Genomic DNA, 27,707 nt, shown 5'->3' with positions numbered 1-27,707 from the left:
AACGTAACGCGTAAAACACAAGATCGTTGGATCTGTCCAAAGTTAACAAAAATAAAATTTAATGTAGTAAGGGGTGGTGTAGCCGTCACGTGTCTGCCTGTTCCCGGTGCTGATGTGCTGACATGCTGATGCTGTCGCTGCAGTGGAACGGTCGATACAGGCGGGCACGGTGACATTGGGTTTTAAAGTGAAGTGCGTTTTATTTAAAGCGGGCGCGGTTTAAATCCAATCGAGAAAGTTCAAAGTAAAGAAAAGTGTGCGTAAAATCAGTTTCACAAAATCCACATTGACTTTTGAATAATTGGACGTAATCCAGTTTTAAAAAGTTAACGTTGAAACACAAAGTAAAGGTGTCACGTGTCTGCGTGTTCCCGGTGCTGATGTGCTGACATGCTGATGCTGTCGCTGCAGTGGAACGGTCGATACAGGCGGGCACGGTGACATTCGGTTTTAAAGTAAAAAAAAAAATATGGTTTAAAAAGTTAAAAGTGTATTACTACTAAACGTCGGAAACAACCGAGCGCTTTATTTTATATATCCCCTATATTTATGTACCTCGTAAATTCTTTAGGTATCATTGTGTGGGTGTAGTTGATTTCGATTCTCGTTGGTTTGTTGTTATTTTTGTCTATATTCCTTGTGTTGTTCGCTCTTTCACTTTGTTTGTACTCGCTTTGTGTCCTCTGTTTGATTTTGTCGTTGTGTTTTGTAGTTCTTTGTGTATTGTATCTTTGCGTGTTCTCTTGCTCGGCTGTTAAGGATCGTTATTCGGTTAGGGTTGTGGTGTCTCACGGGTGATGTTTGTTGTAATTCGATCTTTGGGTTCGTAATTAATTATGATTTTTCAGCTCTTTTCTGTATGACTTTACAGGTATTGTCGTTGCTTGGTCGTTTGTGCTCTCGATGTTGTTTCGTTTCAATGCGTTTTTGGTACTTCTGAATTTGTTTTTAAAGTGTCTGTTTCTGTTTTTTTTTTTTGTTCATTTTTATAGTTTACTTGATATTTATTCATATAATTCGTACTGCTTATTTATTTGCGCTATTGTGTGTTTGCGAAATTTTGCGTGTTGCTTTTCTTTCTTGTGTATTTTGCTTTGCTGTTTGTTGGTGATGGCCTTTTCCGGTTGGTTATAGTCCGATTGTACGTACGTACGGTGGTTGTGGTTATTGTACTGAGTGTACTACGGGTTTTGTATAGGCGTCAAGAGGTATAGGACTTTTATTTTTTAATAATATATACACAAAATTAATAATTAATACACGAACGGGAAGTGCTAAACTTGACATACAAAAAATTGACGTCGTTATCGAGCACCGGAAACTACTTTCCTCATCAAAAGATACAGGACATGGTATAGAATGGCATTTGCCCATAGAGACCAACATTGAAATGTCGGGTTTATCTAAGCAATACTAATAAAATTTCAAAAAAGTTTTATTTTTTAAGAAAACTTTGCCCCAGACGCGGAATAGAAACTGAGCGACACACAAACAGTTTTAAAAAAAAAAAGATGTGTAAAATTAATACACGAACAAGTAAAACAATTTTTTGTTTCGTAAGTGGCAATGTAGTTATTACTTTACTTCAATAAAATTGTTGAAGTTGAATCGAATCCGCTACACTCCTGTGGTAGCTGGTTGCCCACCACGCTAACCGTCTAAATCACATTATGTATGGAAAATTAATACACGAACAAGAAACAATTTTTTTTTTCAAATTAAATTGTTGGGTCCACCCAAATGTAATAAGATTTTAACAAATAGATATATTAGCATTGTCATTACAAGTCGCGGGATAGATCTTGAAAACTGTATTTGTTGGAAATCCAACCGAATAGGCGACGCGCGCGTTCAAACATTACGCGAGCCGCGTCGTCGTATGTGGCCTACGTGACCAGTCGCGTACACGCACGAAAGCTCGGAGCTCAGAAACGTTATTTAAATTAACGGCTTTAAGGGTTCTCAACCAGAAAACTCAAATTACTTAACCAACATAACAAAATCTCAAAATCCGTGATATTTGTAGTCTCCCATGGAACCCAACAATGAAAAGAAAAGAAAGTTTATGTGTATTTTATTATGAATTGAATATTGTAGTGTATCATAGTTTATTGTGTGAAGAAGAATAAAAATTAATAAAAATATGTATCTGCGCTACCTAAGTCGCGTCTTTCAAAGTGTGTTTCAACGCCCCGATCGCATCAATTGGAGCGTTCACAATGATGTCACACGACGCGTGCACTGAGTGCACGGCGTGTGGCCGCGCAGCGCGCGCTCGCACTGCACGACGAGTATTGTACATTGATATAATAATTACGTCTGCGGCGAGGAGCGAGCTACGTGTATTTTTGGAGTTAAAAAACTTCATGTGACTTTTGAATAATTGGGCATAATCCAGTTTAAAAAGTTTACGTTGAAACACAAAGTAAAGGTGTCACGTGTCTGCCTGTTCCCGGTGCTGATGTGCTGACATGCTGATGCTGTCGCTGCAGTGGAACGGTCGATACAGGCGGGCACGGTGACATCGGGTTTTAAAGTGTAGTGTGTCTTATTGCACGTTCCAAAGCGACGCGGTTTAAATCCAATCGAAAAAGTTTAAAGTACAGAAAATTGTACGGCGCTGTACTTGTCTAAAAACATAACGCGTAAAACACAAGATCGTTGGATCTGTCCAAAGTTAACAAAAATAAAATTTAATGTAGTAAGGGGGTGGTGTAGCCGTCACGTGTCTGCCTGTTCCCGGTGCTGATGTGCTGACATGCTGATGCTGTCGCTGCAGTGGAACGGTCGATGCAGGCGGGCACGGTGACATTCGGTTTTAAAGTAAAAAAAAAAATGGTTTAAAAAGTTAAAAGTGTATTACTACCAAACGTCGGAAACAACCGAGCGCTTTATTTTATATATCCCCTATATTTATGTACCTCGTAAATTCTTTAGGTATCATTGTGTGGGTGTTGTTGATTTCGATTCTCGTTGGTCTGTTGTTATGGTTCGTCTATATTCCTTGTGTTGTTCGCTCTTTCACTTTCTTTGTACTCGCTTTGTGTCCTCTGTTTGATTATGTCGTTGTGTTTTGCAGTTCGTTTGTGTATTGTATCTTTGCGTGTTCTCTTGCTCGGCTGTTAAGGATCGTTATTCGGTTAGGGTTGTGGTGTCTCACGGATGAGGTTTGTTGTAATTCGATCTTTGGGTTCGTAATTAATTATGATTTTTCAGCTCTTTTCTGTATGACTTTACAGGTATTGTCGATGCTTGGTCGTTTGTGCTCTCGATGTTGTTTCGTTTCAATGGGTTTTTGGTTCTGCTGAATTTGTTTTTAAAGTGTTTGTTTCTGTTTTTTTTTGTCCATTTTTATAGTTTACTTGATATTTATTCATATAATTCGTACTGCTTATTTATTTGCGCTATTGTGTGTTTGCGAAATTTTGCGAGTTGCTTTTCTTTCTTGTGTATTTTGCTTTGCTGTTCAAAAGGTGTCACGTGTCTGCCTGATCCCGGTGCTGATGTGCTGACATGCTGATGCTGTCGCTGCAGTGGAACGGTCGATACAGGCGGGCACGGTGACATTCGGTTTTAAAGTACAGAAAAGTGTACGGCGCTGCACTTGTTAAAAAAAAGTAACGCGTAAAACACAAGATCGTTAAACCTGTCGCAGTAGTCTGTAAAAGCAGTTTCCCAAAATTCATATTGTTGGGTTTATCCAATTTAAAAAGCACGTTAAAAGTAAGATAAAATTAAAAATTAAATTTAATGTAGTAAGGGGGTGGTGTAGCCGTCACGTGTCTGCCTGTTCCCGGTGCTGATGTGCTGACATGCTGATGCTGTCGCTGCAGTGGAACGGTCGATGCAGGCGGGCACGGTGACATTCGGTTTTAAAGTAAAAAGTGTATTTTATTAAAAGCGACGCGGTTCAAATCAAATCGAAAAAGTTCAAAAAACAGAAAAGTGTACGGCGCTGCACTTGTTAAAAAAACGTAACGCGTAAAACACAAGATCGTTGAATCTGTCAGTCATCTGTAAAATCAGTTTCTCAAAATTCAAATTGTTGGGTTTATCCACTTTAAAAAACCAATTAAAAGTGAGACAAAACTAAAAATAATATTTAATGTAGTGTAAGTGGGTGGTGTAGCCGTCACGTGTCTGCCTGTTCCCGGTGCTGATGTGCTGACATGCTGATGCTGTCGCTGCAGTGGAACGGTCGATGCAGGCGGGCATGGTGACATTCGGTTTTAAAGTGTAGTGTGTCTTATTGCACGTTCAAAGCGGCGCGGTTTAAATCCAATCGAGAAAGTTTTAACAAAATGTGCGGCGCTGTACTTGTCAAAAAACGTAACGCGTAAAACACAAGATTATTGGATCTGTCCAAAGTAAACAAAAATAAAGTTTAATGTATAGTAACCTAACCAAATAAGGCCTATGCCCCAATAAAGCCTATTTTGAAAATTTCCCTCTTCCCGATGTCAAATGGTCGCCAAAGTTTGTAGAAGTGTGCATGCACATTACTTAACTAATTTGAGCACAGCAAGCAACCCGTGCCGCGATTATGTTGGAACGTACAGACGAAAACAATCACGACGTGGAGCGCACTTTAGTTTTTATAAAATTCGAGTAGCGTAAACTGTTAGTATTTTTATATTTATCAGTATACGACGTGCCGTGTTTTGTCTGTATGACAATTATACATTTAGCCATCTCCTCACATTAGTGAAATAGCTATAATATCGGTGTATTTCATATAATCGTTGTTTTGTTTACCTATGTGCCATGTCCCAATAAAGCCTACAAAAAAAACGTGTAGGCCTTATTACGGCATAGTTGTTTTTCAGTAATTTCAAAGAAAACGGATCACCAGCTTCTGTCAAAAAGAAAGCCAATGGATTTTGCAAAAGATGGAAAACGCTGTTAAAATGGTAGAAAGGGGTAAACGGGGTGAATAGATACAGAAAAGGGGTGAATGGATATCGGGAAATTCTTCATAGTATCTATTCACCGAATTTTATGCACCCTGTTTTACCCGGTAGGCTGCTGCAGCCAGATATAACTTCCAAAGAAGTACGCACCATCTAAAGAGTGGTTCGACTACACGAAAGCTAGGTCGGTCGCTAAATTGGCTACAGAACAAGAAGTTATTCTCATTCGTTTGACTGATGATGGGGTACCTATGACTTCAAATATGTTACTCTGGTAATGCATGATGAGAAACTCTTTTAGCCTGATGTATAATGACCAAAATTAATTAATAAGATCTCATTACATTTTTTATAAGCATTGACAAAGTTTTGTTATAATTAAGAAGTTGAATACTTACTAGTTTTTATTGAGGCCTTATTAAGACATAGGGTTCCCAATAAGGCCAAAGTGACACTTTAGTTATTTTTCTTTACAAAATTGTAATTTTTGTTTCTAAAGCCAATTTGATTCCATTATTACAAAATTTAATAAATAAATATAAGATTCTGAAATTATCAGCCCATTGTCATTTTAAACCTACGAGCTAGGCGGTAATAAAAATAAGGTAGGCCTTATTTGGTTAGCTTACCTTAGTAAGGGGTGGTGTAGCCGTCACGTGTCTGCCTGTTCCCGGTGCTGATGTGCTGACATGCTGATGCTGTCGCTGCAGTGGAACGGTCGATACAGGCGGGCACGGTGACATTCGGTTTTAAAGTAAAGTGTATTTTATTTATATTTGTCAAAAAACGTAACGCGTAAAACACAAGATCGTTGGATCTTTCGCAGTCATCTGTAAAAGCAGTTTCCCAAAATTCATATTGTTGGGTTTATCCAATTTAAAAAGAATGTTTCAAGTGAGATAAAATTAAATTTAAAATTTATTGTAGTAAGGGGGTGGTGTAGCCGTCACGTGTCTGCGTGTTCCCGGTGCTGATGTGCTGACATGCTGATGCTGTCGCTGCAGTGGAACGGTCGATGCAGGCGGGCACGGTGACATTCGGTTTTAAAGTAAAAAAAATCTTATGGTTTAAAAAGTTAAAAGTGTATTTATTACCACTAAACGTCGGAAACAACGGAGCGCTTTATTTTATATATCTCCTATATTTATGTACCTCGTAAATTCTTTAGGTATCATTGTGTGGGTGTTGTTGATTTCGATTCTCGTTGGTCTGTTGTTATGGTTCGTCTATATTCCTTGTGTTGTTCGCTCTTTCACTTTTTTTGTACTCGCTTTGTGTCCTCTGTTTGATTATGTCGTTGTGTTTTGCAGTTCGTTTGTGTATGGTATCTTTGCGTGTTCTCTTGCTCGGCTGTTAATAATCGTTATACGGTTTGGGTTGTGGTGTCTTACGGGCGATGTCTGTTGTAATTCGATCTTTGGGTTCGTAATTAATTATGATTTTTCTGCTCTTTTCTGTGTGGACTTTACAGGTATTGTTGTTGCTTGGTCGTTTGTGCTCTCGATGTTGTTTCGTTTCAATGCGTTTTTGGTACTTCCGAATTTGTTTTTACACTGTCTGTTTCTGTTTTTTTTGTCCATATTTATAGTTTACTTGATATTTATTCATATAATTCGTACTGCTTATTTATTTGCGCTATTGTGTGTTTGCGAAATTTTGCGAGTTGCTTTTCTTTCTTGTGTATTTTGCTTTGCTGTTTGTTGGTGATGGCCTTTTCCGGTTGGTTATAGTCCGATTGTACGTACGTACGGTGGTTGTGGTTATTGTACTGAGTGTACTACGGGTTTTGTATAGGCGTCAAGAGGTATAGGACTTTTATTTTTTAATAATATATACACAAAATTAAATAATTAATACACGAACGGGAAGTGCTAAACTTGACATAAAATTTTTTTTTTTAAGAAAACTTTGCCCCAGACGCGGAACAGAAACTGAGCGACACACAAACAGTTTTAAAAAAAAAGGTGTAAAATTAATACACGAACAAGTAAAACAAGTTTTTGTTTCGCAAGTGGCAATGTAGTTATTACTTTACTTCAATAAAATTGTTGAAGTTGAATCGAATCCGCTACACTCCTGTGGTAGCTGGTTGCCCACCACGCTAACCGTCTAAATCACATTATGTATGGAAAATTAATACACGAACAAGAAACAATTTTTTTTTTCAAATTAAATTGTTGGGTCCACCCCAATGTAATAAGATTTTAACAAATAGATATATTAGCAGTGTCATTACAAGTCGCGGGATAGATCTTGAAAACGGTACAATGTTGGAAATCCAACCGAATAGGCGACGCGCGCGTTCAAACACTACGCGAGCCGCGTCGTCGTATGTGGCCTACGTGACCAGTCGCGTGCACGCACGAAAGCTCGGAGCTCAGAAACGTTATTTAAATTAACGGCTTTAAGGGTTCTCAACCAGAAAACTCAAATTACTTAACAAACATAACAAAATCTCAAAATCCGTGATATTTGTAGTCTCCCATGGAACCCAACAATGAAAAGAAAAGAAAGTTTATGTGTATTTTATTATGAATTGAATATTGTAGTGTATCATAGTTAATTGTGTGAAGAAGAATAAAAATTAATAAACATATTTATCTGCGCTACCTAAGTCGCGTCTTTCAAAGTGTGTTTCAACGCCCCGATCGCATCAATTGGAGCGTTCACAATGATGTCACACGACGCGTGCACTGAGTGCACGGCGTGTGGCCGCGCAGCGCGCGCTCGCACTGCACGACGAGTATTGTACATTGATATAATAATACGTCTGCGGCGAGAAGCGAGCTACGTGTATTTTTTGTGTTTAAAAAAATTTCATGTGACATTGAATAATTGGGCATAATCCAGTTTAAAAAAGTTAACGTTGAAACACAAAGTAAAGGTGTCACGTGTCTGTCTGTTCCCGGTGCTGATGTGCTGACATGCTGATGCTGTCGCTGCAGTGGAACGGTCGATACAGGCGGGCACGGTGACATTCGGTTTTAAAGTAAAAAGTGTATTTTATTAAAAGCGACGCGGTTTAAATCAAATCGAAAAAGTTCAAAAAACAGAAAAGTGTACGGCGCTGTACTTCTCAAAAAACGTAATGCGTAAAACACAAGATCGTTGGATCTGTCGCAGTAGTCTGTAAAAGCAGTTTCCCAAAATTCATATTGTTGGGTTTATCCAATTTAAAAAGCACGTTAAAAGTAAGATAAAATTAAAAATTAAATTTAATGTAGTAAGGGGGTGGTGTAGCCGTCACGTGTCTGCCTGTTCCCGGTGCTGATGTGCTGACATGCTGATGCTGTCGCTGCAGTGGAACGGTCGACACAGGCGGGCACGGTGACATCGGGTTTTAAAGTGTATTTTATTTATTTATTCGTCAAAAAACGTAATGCGTAAAACACAATATCGTCGGATCTGTCCAAAGTAAATAAAAATAAAATTTAATGTAGTAAGGGGGTGGTGTACCCGTCTCGTGCCTGCGTGTTCCCGGTGCTGATGTGCTGACATGCTGATGCTGTCGCTGCAGTGGAACGGTCGACACAGGCGGGCACGGTGACATCGGGTTTTAAAGTGAAGTGTGTTTTATTTAAAGCGGGCGCGGTTTAAATCCAATCGAGAAAGTTCAAAGTAAAGAAAAATGTGCGGCGCTGCACTTGTCAAACAACAAAGTGTTTTAAAAATTCTTATGATTTAAAAAGTTAAAAGTGTATTACTACTAAACGTCGGAAACAACCGAGCGCTTTATTTTATATATCCCCTATATTTATGTACCTCGTAAATTCTTTAGGTATCATTGTGTGGGTGTTGTTGATTTCGATTCTCGTTGGTCTGTTGTTATGGTTCGTCTATATTCCTTGTGTTGTTCGCTCTTTCACTTTGTTTGTACTCGCTTTGTGTCCTGTGTTTGATTTTGTCGTTGTGTTTTGCAGTTCTTTGTGTATTGTATCTTTGCGTGTTCTCTTGCTCGGCTGTTAAGGATCGTTATTCGGTCAGGGTTGTGTTGTCTCACGGGTGATGTCTGTTGTAATTCTATCTTTGGGTTCGTAATTAATTATGATTTTTTCAGCTCTTTTCTGTATGACTTTACAGGTATTGTCGTTGCTTGGTCGTTTGTGCTCTCGATGTTGTTTCGTTTCAATGCGTTTTTGGTACTTCTGAATTTGTTTTTAAAGTGTCTGTTTCTGTTTTTTTTTGTCCATTTTTATAGTTTACTTGATATTTATTCATATAATTCGTACTGCTTATTTATTTGCGCTATTGTGTGTTTGCGAAATTTTGCGAGTTGCTTTTCTTTCTTGTGTATTTTGCTTTGCTGTTTGTTGGTGATGGCCTTTTCCGGTTGGTTATAGTCCGATTGTACGTACGTACGGTGGTTGTGGTTATTGTACTGAGTGTACTACGGGTTTTGTATAGGTATAGGACTTTTATTTTTTAATAATATATACACAAAATTAAATAATTAATACACGAACGGGAAGTGCTAAACTTGACATACAAAAAATTGACGTCGTTATCGAGCACCAGAAACTACTTTCCCCATCAAAAGATACAGGAAATGGTATAGAATGGCATTTACCAATAGAGACCAACATTGAAATGTCGGGTTTATCCAAGCAATTCTAAGAAAATTTTAAAAATATTTTTTTTTAAGAAAACTTTGCCCCAGACGCGGAACAGAAACTGAGCGACACACAAACAGTTAAAAAAAATGTGTAAAATTAATACACGAACAAGAAACACAAAATTTACACGAACAAGAAACACAAAATTTTGTTTCGAAAGTGGCAATGCAGTTATTACTTTACTTCAATAAAATTGTTGAAGTTGAATCGAATCCGCTACACTCCTGTGGTAGCTGGTTGCCCACCACGCTAACCGTCTAAATCACATTATGTATAGTAACCTAACCAAATAAGGCCTATTTTGAAAATTTCCCTCTTCCCGATTTCAAATGGTCGCCAAAGTTTGTAGAAGTGTGCATGCACATTACTTAACTAATTTAAGCATAGCAAGCACCTGTGCCGCGATTATGTTGGAACCTACAGTCGAAAACAATCACGACGTGGAGCGCACTTTAGTTTTTATAAAATTCGAGTAGCGTAAACTGTTAGTATTTTTATATTTATCAGTATACGCCGTGCCGTGTTTTGTCTGTATGACAATTATAGCTTTAGCCATCTGCTCACATAAGTGAAATACCTATAATATCGGTGTATTTCATATAATCGTTGTTTTGTTTACCCATGTGCCATGTCCTAATAAAGCCTACAAAAAATACGTATAGGCCTTATTACGGTATAGTTGTTTTTCAGTAATTTCATAGAAAACGGATCACCAGCTTCTGTCAAAAAGAACGTCAATGGATTTTGCAAAAGATATAAACGCTGTTAAAATGGTAGAAAGGGGTAAACGGGGTGAATAGATACAGAAAAGGGGTGAATGGATATCGGGAAATTCTTCATAGTATCTATTCACCCTTCGAATTTTATGCACCCTGTTTTACCCGGTAAGCTAGATATAACTTCCAAAGAAGTACGCACCATCTAAAGAGTGGTTCGACTACACGAAAGCTAGGTCGGTCGCTAAATTGGCTACAGAACAAGAAGTTATTCTCATTCGTTTGACTGATGCTGGGGTACCGATGACTTCAAAGATGTTACTTGGGTATTACATGATGAGAAACTCGTTTAGCCTGTTGTATAATGACCAAAATTAATTAATAAGATCTCATTACATTTATTATAAGCATTGACAAAGTTTTATTATAATTAAGAAGTTGAATACTTACTAGTTTTCATTGAGGCCTTATTAAGACATAGGGTTCCCAATAAGGCCAAAGTGACACTTGAGTTATTTATGTTTACAAAATTGAAATTTTTGTTTCTGAAGCCATTTTGATTCCATTATTACAAAGTTTAATAAATAAATATAAGATTTTGAAATTATCAGCCCATTGTCATTTTAAACCTACGAGCTAGGCGGTAATAAAAATAAGGTAGGCCTTTTTTGGTTAGGTTACCTTATGTAAAATTAATACACGAACAAGAAACAAATTTTTTTTTCAAATTAAATTGTTGTGTCCACCCAAATGTAATAAGATTTTGACAAATAGATATATTAGCATTGTCATTACAAGTCGCGGGATAGATCTTGAAAACTGTATTTGTTGGAAATCCAACCGAATAGGCGACGCGCGCGTTCAAACATTACGCGAGCCGCGTCGTCGTATGTGGCCTACGTGACCAGTCGCGTGCACGCACGAAAGCTCGGAGCTCAGAAACGTTATTTAAATTAACGGCTTTAAGGGTTCTCAACCAGAAAACTCAAATTACTTAACAAACATAACAAAATCTCAAAATCCGTGATATTTGTAGTCTCCCATGGAACCCAACAATGAAAAGAAAAGAAAGTTTATGTGTATTTTATTATGAATTGAATATTGTAGTGTATCATAGTTAATCGTGTGAAGAAGAATAAAAAATAAATAAAAATATTTATCTGCGCTACCTAAGTCGCGTCTACCGAAGTGTGTTTCAACGCCCCGATCGCATCAATTGGAGCGTTCACAATGATGTCACACGACGCGTGCACTGAGTGCACGGCGTGTGGCCGCGCAGCGCGCGCTCGCACTGCACGACGAGTATTGTACATTGATATAATAATACGTCTGCGGCGAGGAGCGAGCTACGTGTATTTTTTGTGTTTAAAAAAATTCATGTGGCTTTTGAATAATTGGGCATAATCCAGTTTAAAAAAGTTTACGTTGAAACACAAAGTAAAGGTGTCACGTGTCTGCCTGTTCCCGGTGCTGATGTGCTGACATGCTGATGCTGTCGCTGCAGTGGAACGGTCGATACAGGCGGGCACGGTGACATTCGGTTTTAAAGTAAAGAAAAGCGACGACGCGGTTTAAATCAAATCGAAAAAGTTCAAAGTACAGAAAAGTGTACGGCGCTGCACTTGTCAAAAAACGTAACGCGTAAAACACAAGATCGTTGGATCTGTCCAAAGTTAACAAAAATAAAATTTAATGTAGTAAGGGGGTGGTGTAGCCGTCACGTGCCTGCCTGTTCCCGGTGCTGATGTGCTGACATGCTGATGCTGTCACTGCAGTGGAACGGTCGATGCAGGCGGGAACGGTGACATTCGGTTTTAAAGTGTAGTGTCTTTTTTATAATACGACGCGGTTTCAATCAAATCGAAAACGTTTTAAGAAAAGTGTGCGTAAAATCAATTTCACAAAATTCACATTGACTTTTGAATAATTGGACGTAATCCAGTTTTAAAAAGTTAACGTTGAAACACAAAGTAAAGGTGTCACGTGTCTGCCTGATCCCGGTGCTGATGTGCTGACATGCTGATGCTGTCGCTGCAGTGGAACGGTGACATTCGGTTTTAAAGTAAAAAAAAATGGTTTAAAAAGTTAAAAGTGCATTTATTACCACTAAACGTCTTTTATTTTATTTATATATTTGTCAAAAAACGTAATGCAATGCGTAAAACACAATATCGTCGGATCTGTCCAAAGTAAATAAAAATAAAATTTAATGTAGTAAGGGGGTGGTGTAGCCGTCACGTGTCTGCCTGTTCCCGGTGCTGATGTGCTGACATGCTGATGCTGTCGCTGCAGTGGAACGGTCGATACAGGCGGGCACGGTGACATTCGGTTTTAAAGTGTAGTGTCTTTATTATAAAACGACGCGGTTTAAATCAAATCGAAAAATTTTAAAGAAAAGTGTGCGTAAAATCAGTTTCACAAAATTCACATTGACTTTTGAATAATTGGACGTAATCCAGTTTTAAAAAGTTAACGTTGAAACACAAAGTAAAGGTGTCACGTGTCTGCCTGATCCCGGTGCTGATGTGCTGACATGCTGATGCTGTCGCTGCAGTGGAACGGTCGATACAGGCGGGCACGGTGACATTCGGTTTTAAAGTAAAAAAAAATTATGGTTTAAAAAGGTAAAAGTGTATTACTACTAAACGTCGGAAACAACCGAGCGCTTTATTTTATATATCCCCTATATTTATGTACCTCGTAAATTCTTTAGGCATCATTGTGTGGGTGTTGTTGATTTCGTTTCTCGTTGGTCTGTTGTTACTTTCGTCTATATTCCCTGTGTTCGCTCTTTCACTTTCTTTGTACTCGCTTTGTGTCCTCTGTTTGATTTTATCATTGTGTTTTGCAGTTCGTTTGTGTATTGTATCTTTGCGTGTTCTCTTGCTCGGCTGTTAAGGATCGTTATTCGGTTAGGGTTGTGGTGTCTCACGGGTGATGTCTGTTGTAATTCGATCTTTGGGTTTAATTCTGTATGACTTTACAGGTATTGTCGTTGCTTGGTCGTTTGTGGTCTCGATGTTGTTTCGTTTCAATGCGTTTTTGGTACTTTCGAATTTGTTTTTAAACTGTCTATTTCTGTTTTTTTGTCCATATTTTTAGGTTACTTGATATTTATTCATATAATTTGTACTGCTTATTTATTTGCGCTATTGTGTGTTTGCGAAATTTTGCGTGTTGCTTTTCTTTCTTGTGTATTTTGCTTTGCTGTTTGTTGGTGATGGCCTTTTCCGGTTGGTTATAGTCCGATTGTACGTACGTACGGTGGTTGTGGTTATTGTACTGAGTGTACTACGGGTTTTGTATTTGCGTCATGAGGTATAAGGACTTTTATTTATTTTTTAATATATACACAAAATTAAATAATTAATACACGAACGGGAAGTGCTAAACTTGACATACAAAAAATTGACGTCGTTATCGAGCACCGGAAACTACTTTCCTCATCAAAAGATACAGGACATGGTATAGAATGGCATTTGCCCATAGAGACCAACATTGAAATGTCGGGTTTATCCAAGCAATCCTAATAAAATTTCAAAAAAATATTTATTTTTTAAGAAAACTTTGCCCCAGACGCGGAACAGAAACTGAGCGACACACAAACAGTTTAAAAAAAAAAGATGTGTAAAATTAATACACGAACAAGTAAAACATTTTTTTTGTTTCGTAAGTGGCAATATAGTTATTACTTTATTTCAATAAAATTGTTGAAGTTGAATCGAATCGCTAACCGTCTAAATCACATTATGTATGGAAAATTAATACACGAACAAGAAACATTTTTTTTTTTTTTCAAATTAAATTTTTGGGTCCACCCAAATGTAATAAGATTTTAACTAATAGATATATTAGCATTAATGACAATGCAAGTCGCGGGATAGATCTTGAAAACTGTATTTGTTGGAAATCCAACCGAATAGGCGACGCGCGCGTTCAAGCATTACGCGAGCCGCGTCGTCGTATGTGGCCTACGTGACCAGTCGCTTGCTCGCACGAAAGCTCGGAGCTCAGAAACGTTATTTAAATTAACGGCTTTAAGGGTTCTCAACCAGAAAACTCAAATTACTTAACAAACATAACAAAATCTCAAAATCCGTGATATTTGTAGTCTCCCATGGAACCCAACAATGAAAAGAAAAGAAAGTTTATGTGTATTTTATTATGAATTGAATATTGTAGTGTATCATAGTTAATTGTGTGAAGAAGAATAAAAATTAATAAAAATATTTATCTGCGCTACCTAAGTCGCGTCTTTCAAAGTGTGTTTCAACGCCCCGATCGCATCAATTGGAGCGTTCACAATGATGTCACACGACGCGTGCACTGAGTGCACGGCGTGTGGCCGCGCAGCGCGCGCTCGCACTGCACGACGAGTATTGTACATTGATATAATAATACGTCTGCGGCGAGGAGCGAGCTACGTGTATTTTTTGTGTTTAAAAAAATTCATGTGGCTTTTGAATAATTGGGCATAATCCAGTTTAAAAAAGTTTACGTTGAAACACAAAGTAAAGGTGTCACGTGTCTGCCTGTTCCCGGTGCTGATGTGCTGACATGCTGATGCTGTCGCTGCAGTGGAACGGCACGGTGACATTGGGTTTTAAAGTGTAGTGTGTTTTATTTAAAGCGGGCGCGGTTTAAATCCAATCGAGAAAGTTCAAAGTACAGAAAAGTGTACGGCGCTGCACTTGTCAAAAAACGTAACGCGTAAAACACAAGATCGTTGGATCTGTCCAAAGTTAACGAAAATAAAATTTAATGTAGTAAGGGGGTGGTGTAGCCGTCACGTGTCTGCCTGTTCCCGGTGCTGATGTGCTGACATGCTGATGCTGTCGCTGCAGTGGAACGGTCGATGCAGGCGGGCACGGTGACATTAGGTTTTAAAGTACAGAAAAGTGTACGGCGCTGCACTTGTTAAAAAAAAAGTAACGCGTAAAACACAAGATCGTTAAACCTGTCGCAGTAGTCTGTAAAAGCAGTTTCCCGAAATTCATATTGTTGGGTTTATCCAATTTAAAAAGCACGTTAAAAGTAAGATAAAATTAAAAATAAAATTTAATGGAGAAAGGGGGTGGTGTAGCCGTCACGTGCCTGCTTGTTCCCGGTGCTGATGTGCTGACATGCTGATGCTGTCGCTGCAGTGGAACGGTCGATGCAGGCGGGCACGGTGACATTCGGTTTTAAAGTAAAGTGTATTTTATTTATATATGTCAAAAACGTAATGCGTAAAACACAAGATCGTTGAATCTGTCCAAAGTTAACAAAAATAAAATTTAATGTAGTAAGGGGGTGGTGTAGCCGTCACGTGTCTGCCTGTTCCCGGTGCTGATGTGCTGACATGCTAATGCTGTCGCTGCAGTGGAACGGTCGATACAGGCGGGCACGGTGACATCGAGTTTTAAAGTGTAGTGTGTCTTATTGCACGTTCCAAAGCGACGCGGTTTAAATCCAATCGAAAAAGTTTAAAGTACAAAAAATTGTACGGCGCTGTACTTGTCTAAAACATAACGCGTAAAACACAAGATCGTTGGATCTGTCCAAAGTAAATGAAAATAAAATTTAATGTAGTAAGGGGGTGGTGTAGCCGTCACGTGTCTGCCTGTTCCCGGTGCTGATGTGCTGACATGCTGATGCTGTCGCTGCAGTGGAACGGTCGATACAGGCGGGCACGGTGACATTCGGTTTTAAAGTAAAGTGTTTTATTTATATTTGTCAAAAAACGTAATGCGTAAAACATAATATCGTCGGATCTGTCCAAAGTAAATAAAATTTAATGTCGTAAGGGGTGGTGTAGCCGTCACGTGTCTGCCTGTTCCCGGTGCTGATGTGCTGACATGCTGATGCTGTCGCTGCAGTGGAACGGTCGATACAGGCGGGCACGGTGACATTCGGTTTTAAAGTAAAAAGAGTATTTTATTAAAAGCGACGCGGTTTAAAGCAAATCGAAAAAGTCCAAAAAACAGAAAAGTGTACGGCGCTTTACTTGTCAAGAAACGTAACGCGTAAAACACAGATCGTTGGATCTGTCGCAGTCGTCTGTTCCCAAAATTCATATTGTTGGGTTTATCCAATTTTAAAAAGAAAGTTAAAAGTAAGATAAAATCTATACATATAATAAAATCGTAGAAAAGTGCTGTCTGTACATTGAAAATAAAAATAAAAAAAATAGCAGGGGTTATTGTTATGTCGATGTCGAACCCAAAAATGTAATTAACTTTTTTTTGTCTGTTTGTCTGTTTGTCTGTTTGTCTGTTTGTCTGTTTGTCTGTTTGTCTGTTCGTCTGTGCGCGCTAATCTCAGAAACGGCTGATCCGAGTTGGATGCGGTTTTCACGAATATATTGTGGGATGCTTAAATTTACATTTAGTGTTTGTTTCATGTCAATCGGTTCATAAATAAAAAAGTTATGTCAAATTAAAGAATCACGTCGAACATTCTATGCTTATACCATTAATCTCCGCAACTATTTGACGGATTTGGTTGAAATTTGGTACAGATATAGTTTAGAACCTTAGAAAGGACATAGATATATTTTTATTTCAAAAATCAAAAAATAAAAATAAGAAATAAATTATTTATAAATAATTCTATGTCGATCGTTACACGACTTCGGTTCATGTTATTGTTTTAATTCATCGAAAAAAAGTAAATAAATAGTAAAAAGGTATGAAAAAAATAATATCAATATAATTAAACTTTTAGTACAAAGAAAATGCCCGAACGGAACGAAACCATAGCAGATCGCGCTATGGTTTCGTTACATTCATTTGGTTGGGTATCGGCCGAGCGCTTCGGTACTATCGTAGAAAAAGTGTATTATCAGTCGTATGATTATTTGTCTGTAGTGGTCCTGCTGTTTCGTATATTCTAAATTGGTTTCGTTGTATTTGTCAATTAATAAGTTTATTTGTTGGGTTTTCCTGGTTTTTTGGTTAAACTATTTAACGTAGGTTTAGTTTGATATCGATTATTAGTAGTTACTGTAGTTAGTTTTTTTAATAAAATTGTAAGTCTAATTTATAAATTAATTAGATTATTAGTTTAATAATATAGATAAATTATTTAGTTTAAGCTTGGTTGGTTATTATAGCATAGAGGATAGGTTGTAATATAGTTTCTTTTTTAATTGTTATAAATTCGTAATTCGTAGCTTTCTTTAGTTTTAAGTTAGTTTAAGTCCGTTTTTAAACTATTTTTTCAATGCCCTAAGTGAGTATACATCTATTAAATTCAAACGCAGAGCTCATTATGTTGATTTTTGAAGAGTTCCCTGGAATATCTTCCACATCTCATTTTTGAAGAGATCCCGCGAGATCGGGAACTATGTGGTTAAAACCAAAAATTTGCCGGAAGTCACTATTCCACGTGAACGAAGTCGCGGGCAAAAGCTAGTTATTAATAAAATTTAGTGTAGTAAGTGGGTGATGTACCCGTCTCGTGCCTGCCTGTTCCCGGTGCTGATGTGCTGACATGCTGATGCTGTCGCTGCAGTGGAACGGTCGATGCAGGCGGGCACGGTGACATTCGGTTTTAAAGTAAAGTGTATTTTATTTATATTTGTCAAAAAACGTAACGCGTAAAACACAAGATCGTTGAATCTGTCCAAAGTTAACAAAAATAAAATTTAATGTAGTAAGGGGGTGGTGTAGCCGTCACGTGTCTGCCTGTTCCCGGTGCTGATGTGCTGACATGCTGATGCTGTCGCTGCAGTGGAACGGTCGATGCAGGCGGGCACGGTGACATTGGGTTTTAAAGTGAAGTGTCTTTTTTATAATACGACGCGGTTTAAATCAAATCGAAAAAGTTTAAAGAAAAGTGTGCGTAAAATCAGTTTCACAAAATTCACATTGACTTTTGAATAATTGGACGTAATCCAGTTTTAAAAAGTTAACGTTGAAACACAAAGTAAAGGTGTCACGTGTCTGCCTGATCCCGGTGCTGATGTGCTGACATGCTGATGCTGTCGCTGCAGTGGAACGGTTGATACAGGCGGGCACAGTGACATTCGGTTTTAAAGTGTAGTGTGTCTTATTGCGCGTTCAAAGCGGCGCGGTTTAAATCCAATCGAGAAAGTTTTAAAAAAATGTGCGGCGCTGTACTTGTCACAAAACGTTTTAAAATAAGACAAAAGTGAGAAGTTTAAAGTGAGTTAAAACTAAAAAATAAATAAAGTAATTTAAAAAACTAAAAAACCCGACTGCGTTTCTTCATAATATTAAAATGAAAAAACCCTAAAACAAGAAAGTAATCGTAATATTTAAGTAGCAGTCGGGACCCATTCTAAATATAAAGACTTTGTGAGGGCACATACGGCTTGCTTTCTAGAATGGGTCCCGACTGCTTAAATTTTACGATTACTTTCTTGTTTTAGGGTTTTTTCATTTTAATATTATAAAGAAACGCAGTCGGGTTTTTTAGTTTTTAAATTACTTTATTTATTTATATATTTTTAGTTTTATTATTTTTTTATTTTGATATATCTAGTGTCACTCTCACAGTAAATACGAATCAAACGACCCCTATCAAGCGGAAATCCATCGAGTCGTTTAGGCTAGAGAGTGAGAAATATTCGAATTTGGCGCCAAAAATCCGCCATTTTGTTTTTTTTTAATTTTGATATATCCAGTGTCACTCTCACAGTAAATACGAATCTAACGACACCTCTCAAGTCAAAATCCATCAAGCCGTTTAGGCTGCAGAGCGTGCCAAACAATTATACATACATACATACATACATACATACATACATACATACATACATACATACATACATACATACATACATACATACATACATACACTCGAAAAACATAACCCTCCTTCTGGCGCAGTCGGATAAAAAATATTTAATGGAGTAAGGAAGGGGGTGGTGTAGCCGTCACGTGTCTGCCTGTTCCCGGTGCTGATGTGCTGACATGCTGATGCTGTCGCTGCAGTGGAACGGTCGATACAGGCGGGCACGGTGACATTCGGTTTTAAAGTAAAGTGTATTTTATTAAAAGCGACGCGGTTTAAATCAAATCGAAAAAGTTCAAAGAACAGAAAAGTGTACGGCGCTGCACTTGTTAAAAAAACGTAACGCGTAAAACACAAGATCGTTGGATCTGTCGCAGTCATCTGTAAAATCAGTTTCCCAAAATTCAAATTGGTGGGTTTATCCAATTTAAAAAACCAATTAAAAGTGAGACAAATCTAAAAATAAGATTTAATGTAGTAAGGGGGTAGTGTAGCCGTCACGTGTCTGCCTGTTCCCGGTGCTGATGTGCTGACATGCTGATGCTGTCGCTGCAGTGGAACGGTCGATGCAGGCGGGCACGGTGACATAAGGTTTTAAAGTGTAGTGTCTTTTTTATAATACGACGCGGTTTAAATCAAATCGAAAAAAAGTTTAAAGAAAAGTGTGCGTAAAATCAGTTTCACAAAATTCACATTGACTTTTGAATAATTGGACGTAATCCAGTTTTAAAAAGTTAACGTTGAAACACAAAGTAAAGGTGTCACGTGTCTGCGTGTTCCCGGTGCTGATGTGCTGACATGCTGGTGCTGTCGCTGCAGTGGAACGGTCGATGCAGGCGGGCACGGTGACATTCGGTTTTAAAGTAAAAAAAATTATGGTTTAAAAAGTTAAAAGTGTATTTATTACCACTAAACGTCGGAAACAACCGAGCGCTTTATTTTATATATCCCCTATATTTATGTATCTCGTAAATTCTTTAGGTATCATTGTGTGGGTGTTGTTGATTTCGATTCTCGTTGGTCTGTTGTTATGGTTCGTCTATATTCCTTGTGTTGTTCGCTCTTTCACTTTGTACTCGCTTTGTGTCCTCTGTTTGATTATGTCGTTGTGTTTTGCTATCTTTGCGTGTTCTCTTGCTCGGCTGTTAAGGATCGTTATACGGTTTGGGTTGTGGTGTCTTACGGGCGATGTCTGTTGTAATTCGATCTTTGGGTTCGTAATTAATTATGATTTTTCTGCTCTTTTCTGTATGACTTTACAGGTATTGTCGTTGCTTGGTCGTTTGTGCTCTCGATGTTGTTTCGTTTCAATGCGTTTTTGGTACTTCTGAATTTGTTTTTAAACTGTCTGTTTCTGTTTTTTTGTCCATATTTTTAGGTTACTTGATATTTATTCATATAATTTGTACTGCTTATTTATTTGCGCTATTGTGTGTTTGCGAAATTTTGCGTGTTGCTTTTCTTTCTTGTGTATTTTGCTTTGCTGTTCAAAAGGTGACACGTGTCTGTCTGTTCCCGGTGCTGATGTGCTGACATGCTGATGCTGTCGCTGCAGTGGAACGGTCGATACAGGCGGGCACGGTGACATTCGGTTTTAAAGTGTAGTGTGTCTTATTGCACGTTCAAAGCGGCGCGGTTTAAATCCAATCGAGAAAGTTTTAAAAAAATGTGCGGCGCTGTACTTGTCAAAAAACGTTTTAAAATAAGACAAAAGTGAGAAGTTTAAAGTGAGTTAAAACTAAAAAAAAATATTTAATGGAGTAAGGAAGGGGGTGGTGTAGCCGTCACGTGTCTGCCTGTTCCCGGTGCTGATGTGCTGACATGCTGATGCTGTCGCTGCAGTGGAACGGTCGATGCAGGCGGGCACGGTGACATTGGGTTTTAAAGTAAAGTGTATTTTATTTATATTTGTCAAAAAACGTAATGCGTATAACACAATATCGTCGGATCTGTCAAAAGTAAATAAAAATAAAATTTAATGTCGTAAGGGGGTGGTGTAGCCGTCACGTGTCTGCCTGTTCCCGGTGCTGATGTGCTGACATGCTGATGCTGTCGCTGCAGTGGAACGGTCGATGCAGGCGGGCACGGTGACATTAGGTTTTAAAGTGTAGTGTCTTTTTTATAATACGACGCGGTTTAAATCAAATCGAAAAAGTTTAAAGAAAAGTGTGCGTAAAATCAGTTTCACAAAATTCACATTGACTTTTGAATAATTGGACGTAATCCAGTTTTAAAAAGTTAACGTTGAAATGAAACACAAAGTAAAGGTGTCACTTGTCTGCCTGTTCCCGGTGCTGATGTGCTGACATGCTGATGCTGTCGCTGCAGTGGAACGGTCGATGCAGGCGGGCACGGTGACATTCGGTTTTAAAGTAAAAAAAAATATGGTTTAAAAAGTTAAAAGTGTATTTATTACCACTAAACGTCGGAAACAACCGAGCGCTTTATTTTATATGTCCCCTATATTTATGTACCTCGTAAATTCTTTAGGTATCATTGTGTGGGTGTTGTTGATTTCGATTCTCGTTGGTCTGTTGTGGTTCGTCTATATTCCTTGTGTTGTTCGCTCTTTCACTTTGTTTGTACTCGCTTTGTGTCCTGTGTTTGATTTTGTCGTTGTGTTTTGCAGTTCTTTGTGTATTGTATCTTTGCGTGTTCTCTTGCTCGGCTGTTAAGGATCGTTATTCGGTTAGGGTTGTGTTGTCTTTCGGGTGATGTCTGTTGTAATTCGATCTTTGGGTTCGTAATTAATTATGATTTTTCTGCTCTTTTCTGTATGACTTTACAGGTATTGTCGTTGCTTGGTCGTTTGTGGTCTCGATGTTGTTTCGTTTCAATGCGTTTTTGGTACTTTCGAATTTGTTTTTAAACTGTCTATTTCTGTTTTTTTGTCCATATTTATAGTCTACTTGATATTTATTCATATAATTTGTACTGCTTATTTATTTGCGCTATTGTGTGTTTGCGAATTTTTGCGTGTTGCTTTTCTTTCTTGTGTATTTTGCTTTGCTGTTTGTTGGTGATGGCCTTTTCCGGTTGGTTATAGTCCGATTGTACGTACGTACGGTGGTTGTGGTTATTGTACTGAGTGTACTACGGGTTTTGTCAAGAGGTATAGGACTTTTATTTTTAATAATATATACACAAAATTAAATAATTAATACACGAACGGGAAGTGCTAAACTTGACATACAAAAAATTGACGTCGTTGTCGAGCACCGGAAACTACTTTCCTCATCAAAAGATACAGGACATGGTATAGAATGGCATTTGCCCATAGAGACCAACATTGAAATGTCGGGTTTATCCAAGCAATTCTAAGAAAATTTCAAATTTTTTTATTTTTTAAGAAAACTTCAGACGCGGAACAGAAACTGAGCAACACACAGTTTAAAAAACAGTTTAAAAAAAAAAGATGTGTAAAATTAATACACGAACAAGTAAAACAAGTTTTTGTTTCGTAAGTGGCAATGCAGTTATTACTTTACTTCAATAAAATTGTTGAAGTTGAATCGAATCCGCTACACTCCTGTGGTAGCTGGTTGCCCACCACGCTAAACGTCTAAATCACATTATGTATGGAAAATTAATACACGAACAAGAAACAATTTTTTTTTTGAAATTAAATTGTTGGGTCCACCCAAATGTAATAAGATTTTAACAAATAGATATATTATCATTGTCATTACAAGTCGCGGGATAGATTTTGAAAACTGTATTTGTTGGAAATCCAACCGAATAGGCGACGCGCGCGTTCAAGCATTACGCGAGCCGCGTCGTCGTATGTGGCCTACGTGACCAGTCGCTTGCTCGCACGAAAGCTCGGAGCTCAGAAACGTTATTTAAATTAACGGCTTTAAGGGTTCTCAACCAGAAAACTCAAATTACTTAACAAACATAACAAAATCTCAAAATCCGTGATATTTGTAGTCTCCCATGGAACCCAACAATGAAAAGAAAAGAAAGTTTATGTGTATTTTATTATGAATTGAATATTGTAGTGTATCATAGTTAATTGTGTGAAGAAGAATAAAAATTAATGAAAATATTTATTTGCGCTACCTAAGTCGCATTTTTCAAAGTGTGTTTCAACGCCCCGATCGCATCAATTGGAGCGTTCACAATGATGCCACACGACGCGTGCACTGAGTGCACGGCGTGTGGCCGCGCAGCGCGCGCTCGCACTGCACGACGAGTATTGTACATTGATATAATAATACGTCTGCGGCGAGGAGCGAGCTACGTGTATTTTTTGTGTCTAAAAAAATTCATGTGGCTTTTGAATAATTGGGCATAATCCAGTTTAAAAAAGTTTACGTTGAAAATCAAAGTAAAGGTGTCACGTGTCTGCGTGTACCCGGTGCTGATGTGCTGACATGCTGATGCTGCAGTGGAACGGTCGATACAGGCGGGCACGGTGACATTCGGTTTTAAAGTACAGAAAAGTGTACGGCGCTGCACTTGTTAAAAAAAGTTTCGCGTAAAACACAAGATCGTTAAACCTGTCGCAGTAGTTTGTAAAAGCAGTTTCCCAAAATTCATATTGTTGGGTTTATCCAATTTAAAAAGAATGTTTCAAGTGAGATAAAATGAAATTTAAAATTTAATGTAGTAAGGGGGTGGTGTAGCCGTCACGTGTCTGCCTGTTCCCGGTGCTGATGTGCTGACATGCTGATGCTGTCGCTGCAGTGGAACGGTCGATACAGGCGGGCACGGTGACATTCGGTTTTAAAGTAAAGAAAAGCGACGACGCGGTTTAAATCAAATCGAAAAAGTTCAAAGTACAGAAAAGTGTACGGCGCTGCACTTGTCAAAAAACGTAACGCGTAAAACACAAGATCGTTGGATCTGTCGCAGTCATCTGTAAAAAGCAGTTTCCCAAAATTCATATTGTTGGGTTTATCCAATTTAAAAAGAATGTTTCAAGTGAGATAAAATTAAATTTAAAATTTAATGTAGTAAGGGGGTGGTGTAGCCGTCACGTGTCTGCCTGTTCCCGGTGCTGATGTGCTGACATGCTGATGCTGTCGCTGCAGTGGAACGGTCGATACAGGCGGGCACGGTGACATTGGGTTTTAAAGTGAAGTGTGTTTTATTGCACGTTCAAAGCGGCGCGGTTTAAATTCCAATCGAGAAAGTTTTAAAAAAATGTGCGGCGCTGTACTTGTCAAAAAACGTTTAAAAATAAGACAAAAGTGAGAAGTTTAAAGTGAGTTAAAACTAAAAAAAATATTTAATGGAGTAAGGAAGAGGGTGGTGTAGCCGTCTCGTGTCTGCCTGTTCCCGGTGCTGATGTGCTGACATGCTGATGCTGTCGCTGCAGTGGAACGGTCGATGCAGGCGGGCACGGTGACATTCGGTTTTAAAGTGTAGTGTCTTTTTTTATAATACGACGCAGTTTAAATCAAATCGAAAAAGTTTAAAGAAAAGTGTGCGTAAAATCAGTTTCACAAAATTCACATTGACTTTTGAATAATTGGACGTAATCCAGTTTTAAAAAGTTAACGTTGAAACACAAAGTAAAGGTGTCACGTGTCTGCCTGTTCCCGGTGCTGATGTGCTGACATGCTGATGCTGTCGCTGCAGTGGGACGGTCGATGCAGGCGGGCACGGTGACATTCGGTTTTAAAGTAAAAAAAAAAATGTTTTAAAAAGTTAAAAGTGTATTACCACTAAACGTCGGAAACAACGGAGCGCTTTATTTTATACATCCCCTATATTTATGTACCTCGTAAATTCTTTAGGTATCATTGTGTGGGTGTTGTTGATTTCGTTTCTCGTTGGTCTGTTGTTATGGTTCGTCTATATTCCTTGTGTTGTTCGCTCTCTCACTTTCTTTGTACTCGCTTTGTGTCCTCTGTTTGATTATGTCGTTGTGTTTTGCTATCTTTGCGTGTTCTCTTGCTCGGCTGTTAAGGATCGTTATACGGTTTGGGTTGTGGTGTCTTACGGGCGATGTCTGTTGTAATTCGATCTTTGGGTTCGTAATTAATTATGATTTTTCTGCTCTTTTCTGTGTGGACTTTACAGGTATTGTTGTTGCTTGGTCGTTTGTGCTCTCGATGTTGTTTCGTTTCAATGCGTTTTTGGTACTTCCGAATTTGTTTTTAAACTGTCCGTTTCTGTTTTTTTTTTGTCCATATTTATAGTTTACTTGATATTTATTCATATAATTCGTACTGCTTATTTATTTGCGTTATTGTGTGTTTGCGAAATTTTGCGTGTTGCTTTTCTTTCTCGTGTATTTTGCTTTGCTGTTCAAAAGGTGTCACGTGTCTGTCTGTACCCGGTGCTGATGTGCTGACATGCTGATGCTGTCGCTGCAGTGGAACGGTCGATACAGGCGGGCACGGTGACATTCGGTTTTAAAGTGTAGTGTCTTTTTTTATAATACGACGCGGTTTAAATCAAATCGAAAAAGTTTAAAGAAAAGTGTGCGTAAAATCAGTTTCACAAAATTCACATTGACTTTTGAATAATTGGACGTAATCCAGTTTTAAAAAGTTAACGTTGAAACACAAAGTAAAGGTGTCACGTGTCTGCCTGTTCCCGGTGCTGATGTGCTGACATGCTGATGCTGTCGCTGCAGTGGAACGGTCGATACAGGCGGGCACGGTGACATTCGGTTTTAAAGTAAAGAAAAGCGACGACGCGGTTTAAATCAAATCGAAAAAGTTCAAAGTACAGAAAAGTGTACGGCGCTGCACTTGTCAAAAAACGTAACGCGTAAAACACAAGATCGTTGGATCTGTCGCAGTCATCTGTAAAAGCAGTTTCCCAAAATTCATATTGTTGGGTTTATCCAATTTAAAAAGAATGTTTCAAGTGAGATAAAATTAAATTTAAAATTTAATGTAGTAAGGGGGTGGTGTAGCCGTCACGTGTCTGCCTGTTCCCGGTGCTGATGTGCTGACATGCTGATGCTGTCGCTGCAGTGGAACGGTCGATGCAGGCGGGCACGGTGACATTAGGTTTCAAAGTGTATTTTATATATTTGTCAAAAAACGTAATGCGTAAAACACAATATCGTTGGATCTGTCCAAAGTTAACAAAAATAAAATTTAATGTCGTAAGGGGTGGTGTAGCCGTCACGTGTCTGCCTGTTCCCGGTGCTGATGTGCTGACATGCTGATGCTGTCGCTGCAGTGGAACGGTCGATACAGGCGGGCACGGTGACATCGAGTTTTAAAGTGTAGTGTGTCTTATTGCACGTTCCAAAGCGACGCGGTTTAAATCCAATCGAAAAAGTTTAAAGAAAAGTGTGCGTAAAATCAGTTTCACAAAATTTACATTGACTTTTGAATAATTGGACGTAATCCAGTTTTAAAAAGTTAACGTTGAAACACAAAGTAAAGGTGTCACGTGTCTGCCTGTTCCCGGTGCTGATGTGCTGACATGCTGATGCTGTCGCTGCAGTGGAACGGTCGATGCAGGCGGGCACGGTGACATTCGGTTTTAAAGTAAAAAAAATTATGGTTTAAAAAGTTAAAAGTGTATTTATTACCACTAAACGTCGGAAACAACCGAGCGCTTTATTTTATATATCCCCTATATTTACTATATGTACCTCCTATATTCTTTATGTGTGCATCATTGTGTGGGTGTTGTTGATTTCGATTCTCGTTGGTCTGTTGTTATGGTTCGTCTATATTCCTTGTGTTGTTCGCTCTTTCACTTTCTTTGTACTCGCTTTGTGTCCTCTGTTTGATTATGTCGTTGTGTTTTGCAGTTCGTTTGTGTATTGTATCTTTGCGTGTTCTCTTGCTCGGCTGTTAAGGATCGTTATTCGGTTAGGGTTGTGTTGTCTTTCGGGTGATGTCTGTTGTAATTCGATCTTTGGGTTCGTAATTAATTATGATTTTTCTGCTCTTTTCTGTATGACTTTACAGGTATTGTCGTTGCTTGGTCGTTTGTGCTCTCGATGTTGTTTCGTTTCAATGCGTTTTTGGTACTTCTGAATTTGTTTTTAGTGTCTGTTTCTGTTTTTTTGTCCATTTTTATAGTTTACTTGATATTTATTCATATAATTCGTACTGCTTATTTATTTGCGCTATTGTGTGTTTGCGAAATTTTGCGTGTTGCTTTTCTTTCTTGTGTATTTTGCTTTGCTGTTTGTTGGTGATGGCCTTTTCCGGTTGGTTATAGTTCGATTGTACGCACGTACGGTGGTTGTCGTTATTGTACTGAGTGTACTACGGGTTTTGTATTTGCGTCATGAGGTATAGGACTTTTATTTTTTAATAATATATACACAAAATTAAATAATTAATACACGAACGGGAAGTGCTAAACTTGACATACAAAAAATTGACGTCGTTGTCGAGCACCGGAAACTACTTTCCTCATCAAAAGATACAGGACATGGTATAGAATGGCATTTGCCCATAGAGACCAACATTGAAATGTCGGGTTTATCCAAGCAATCCTAATAAAATTTCAAAAAAATATTTATTTTTTAAGAAAACTTTGCCCCAGACGCGGAACAGAAACTGAGCGACACACAAACAGTTTTAAAAAAAAAGGTGTAAAATTAATACACGAACAAGTAAAACAAGTTTTTGTTTCGCAAGTGGCAATGTAGTTATTACTTTACTTCAATAAAATTGTTGAAGTTGAATCGAATCCGCTACACTCCTGTGGTAGCTGGTTGCCCACCACGCTAACCGTCTAAATCACATTATGTATGGAAAATTAATACACGAACAAGAAACAATTTTTTTTTTCAAATT

General features: G+C 38.3%; 2 long non-coding RNA genes across 2 annotated transcripts; both read left to right on the top strand.

Moving 5' to 3' along the window:
• Positions 1 to 66: 66 nt before the first annotated feature.
• Positions 67 to 27,186, top strand: LOC126912790 (uncharacterized). Its single transcript, XR_007707438.1, has 3 exons — positions 67 to 571; positions 2,938 to 3,239; positions 26,868 to 27,186. It is a non-coding gene; the product is annotated as an uncharacterized LOC126912790 (long non-coding RNA).
• Positions 4,997 to 10,721, top strand: LOC126912791 (uncharacterized). Its single transcript, XR_007707439.1, has 2 exons — positions 4,997 to 5,094; positions 10,476 to 10,721. It is a non-coding gene; the product is annotated as an uncharacterized LOC126912791 (long non-coding RNA).
• Positions 27,187 to 27,707: the final 521 nt, after the last annotated feature.

The sequence above is a fragment of the Spodoptera frugiperda genome, chromosome 30 (assembly GCF_023101765.2).
Source record: "Spodoptera frugiperda isolate SF20-4 chromosome 30, AGI-APGP_CSIRO_Sfru_2.0, whole genome shotgun sequence".
NCBI lineage: Eukaryota > Metazoa > Arthropoda > Insecta > Lepidoptera > Noctuidae > Spodoptera > Spodoptera frugiperda.
Note: the sequence above shows the minus strand (reverse complement) of the source record. Positions and strands in the feature narration are given on the sequence as shown.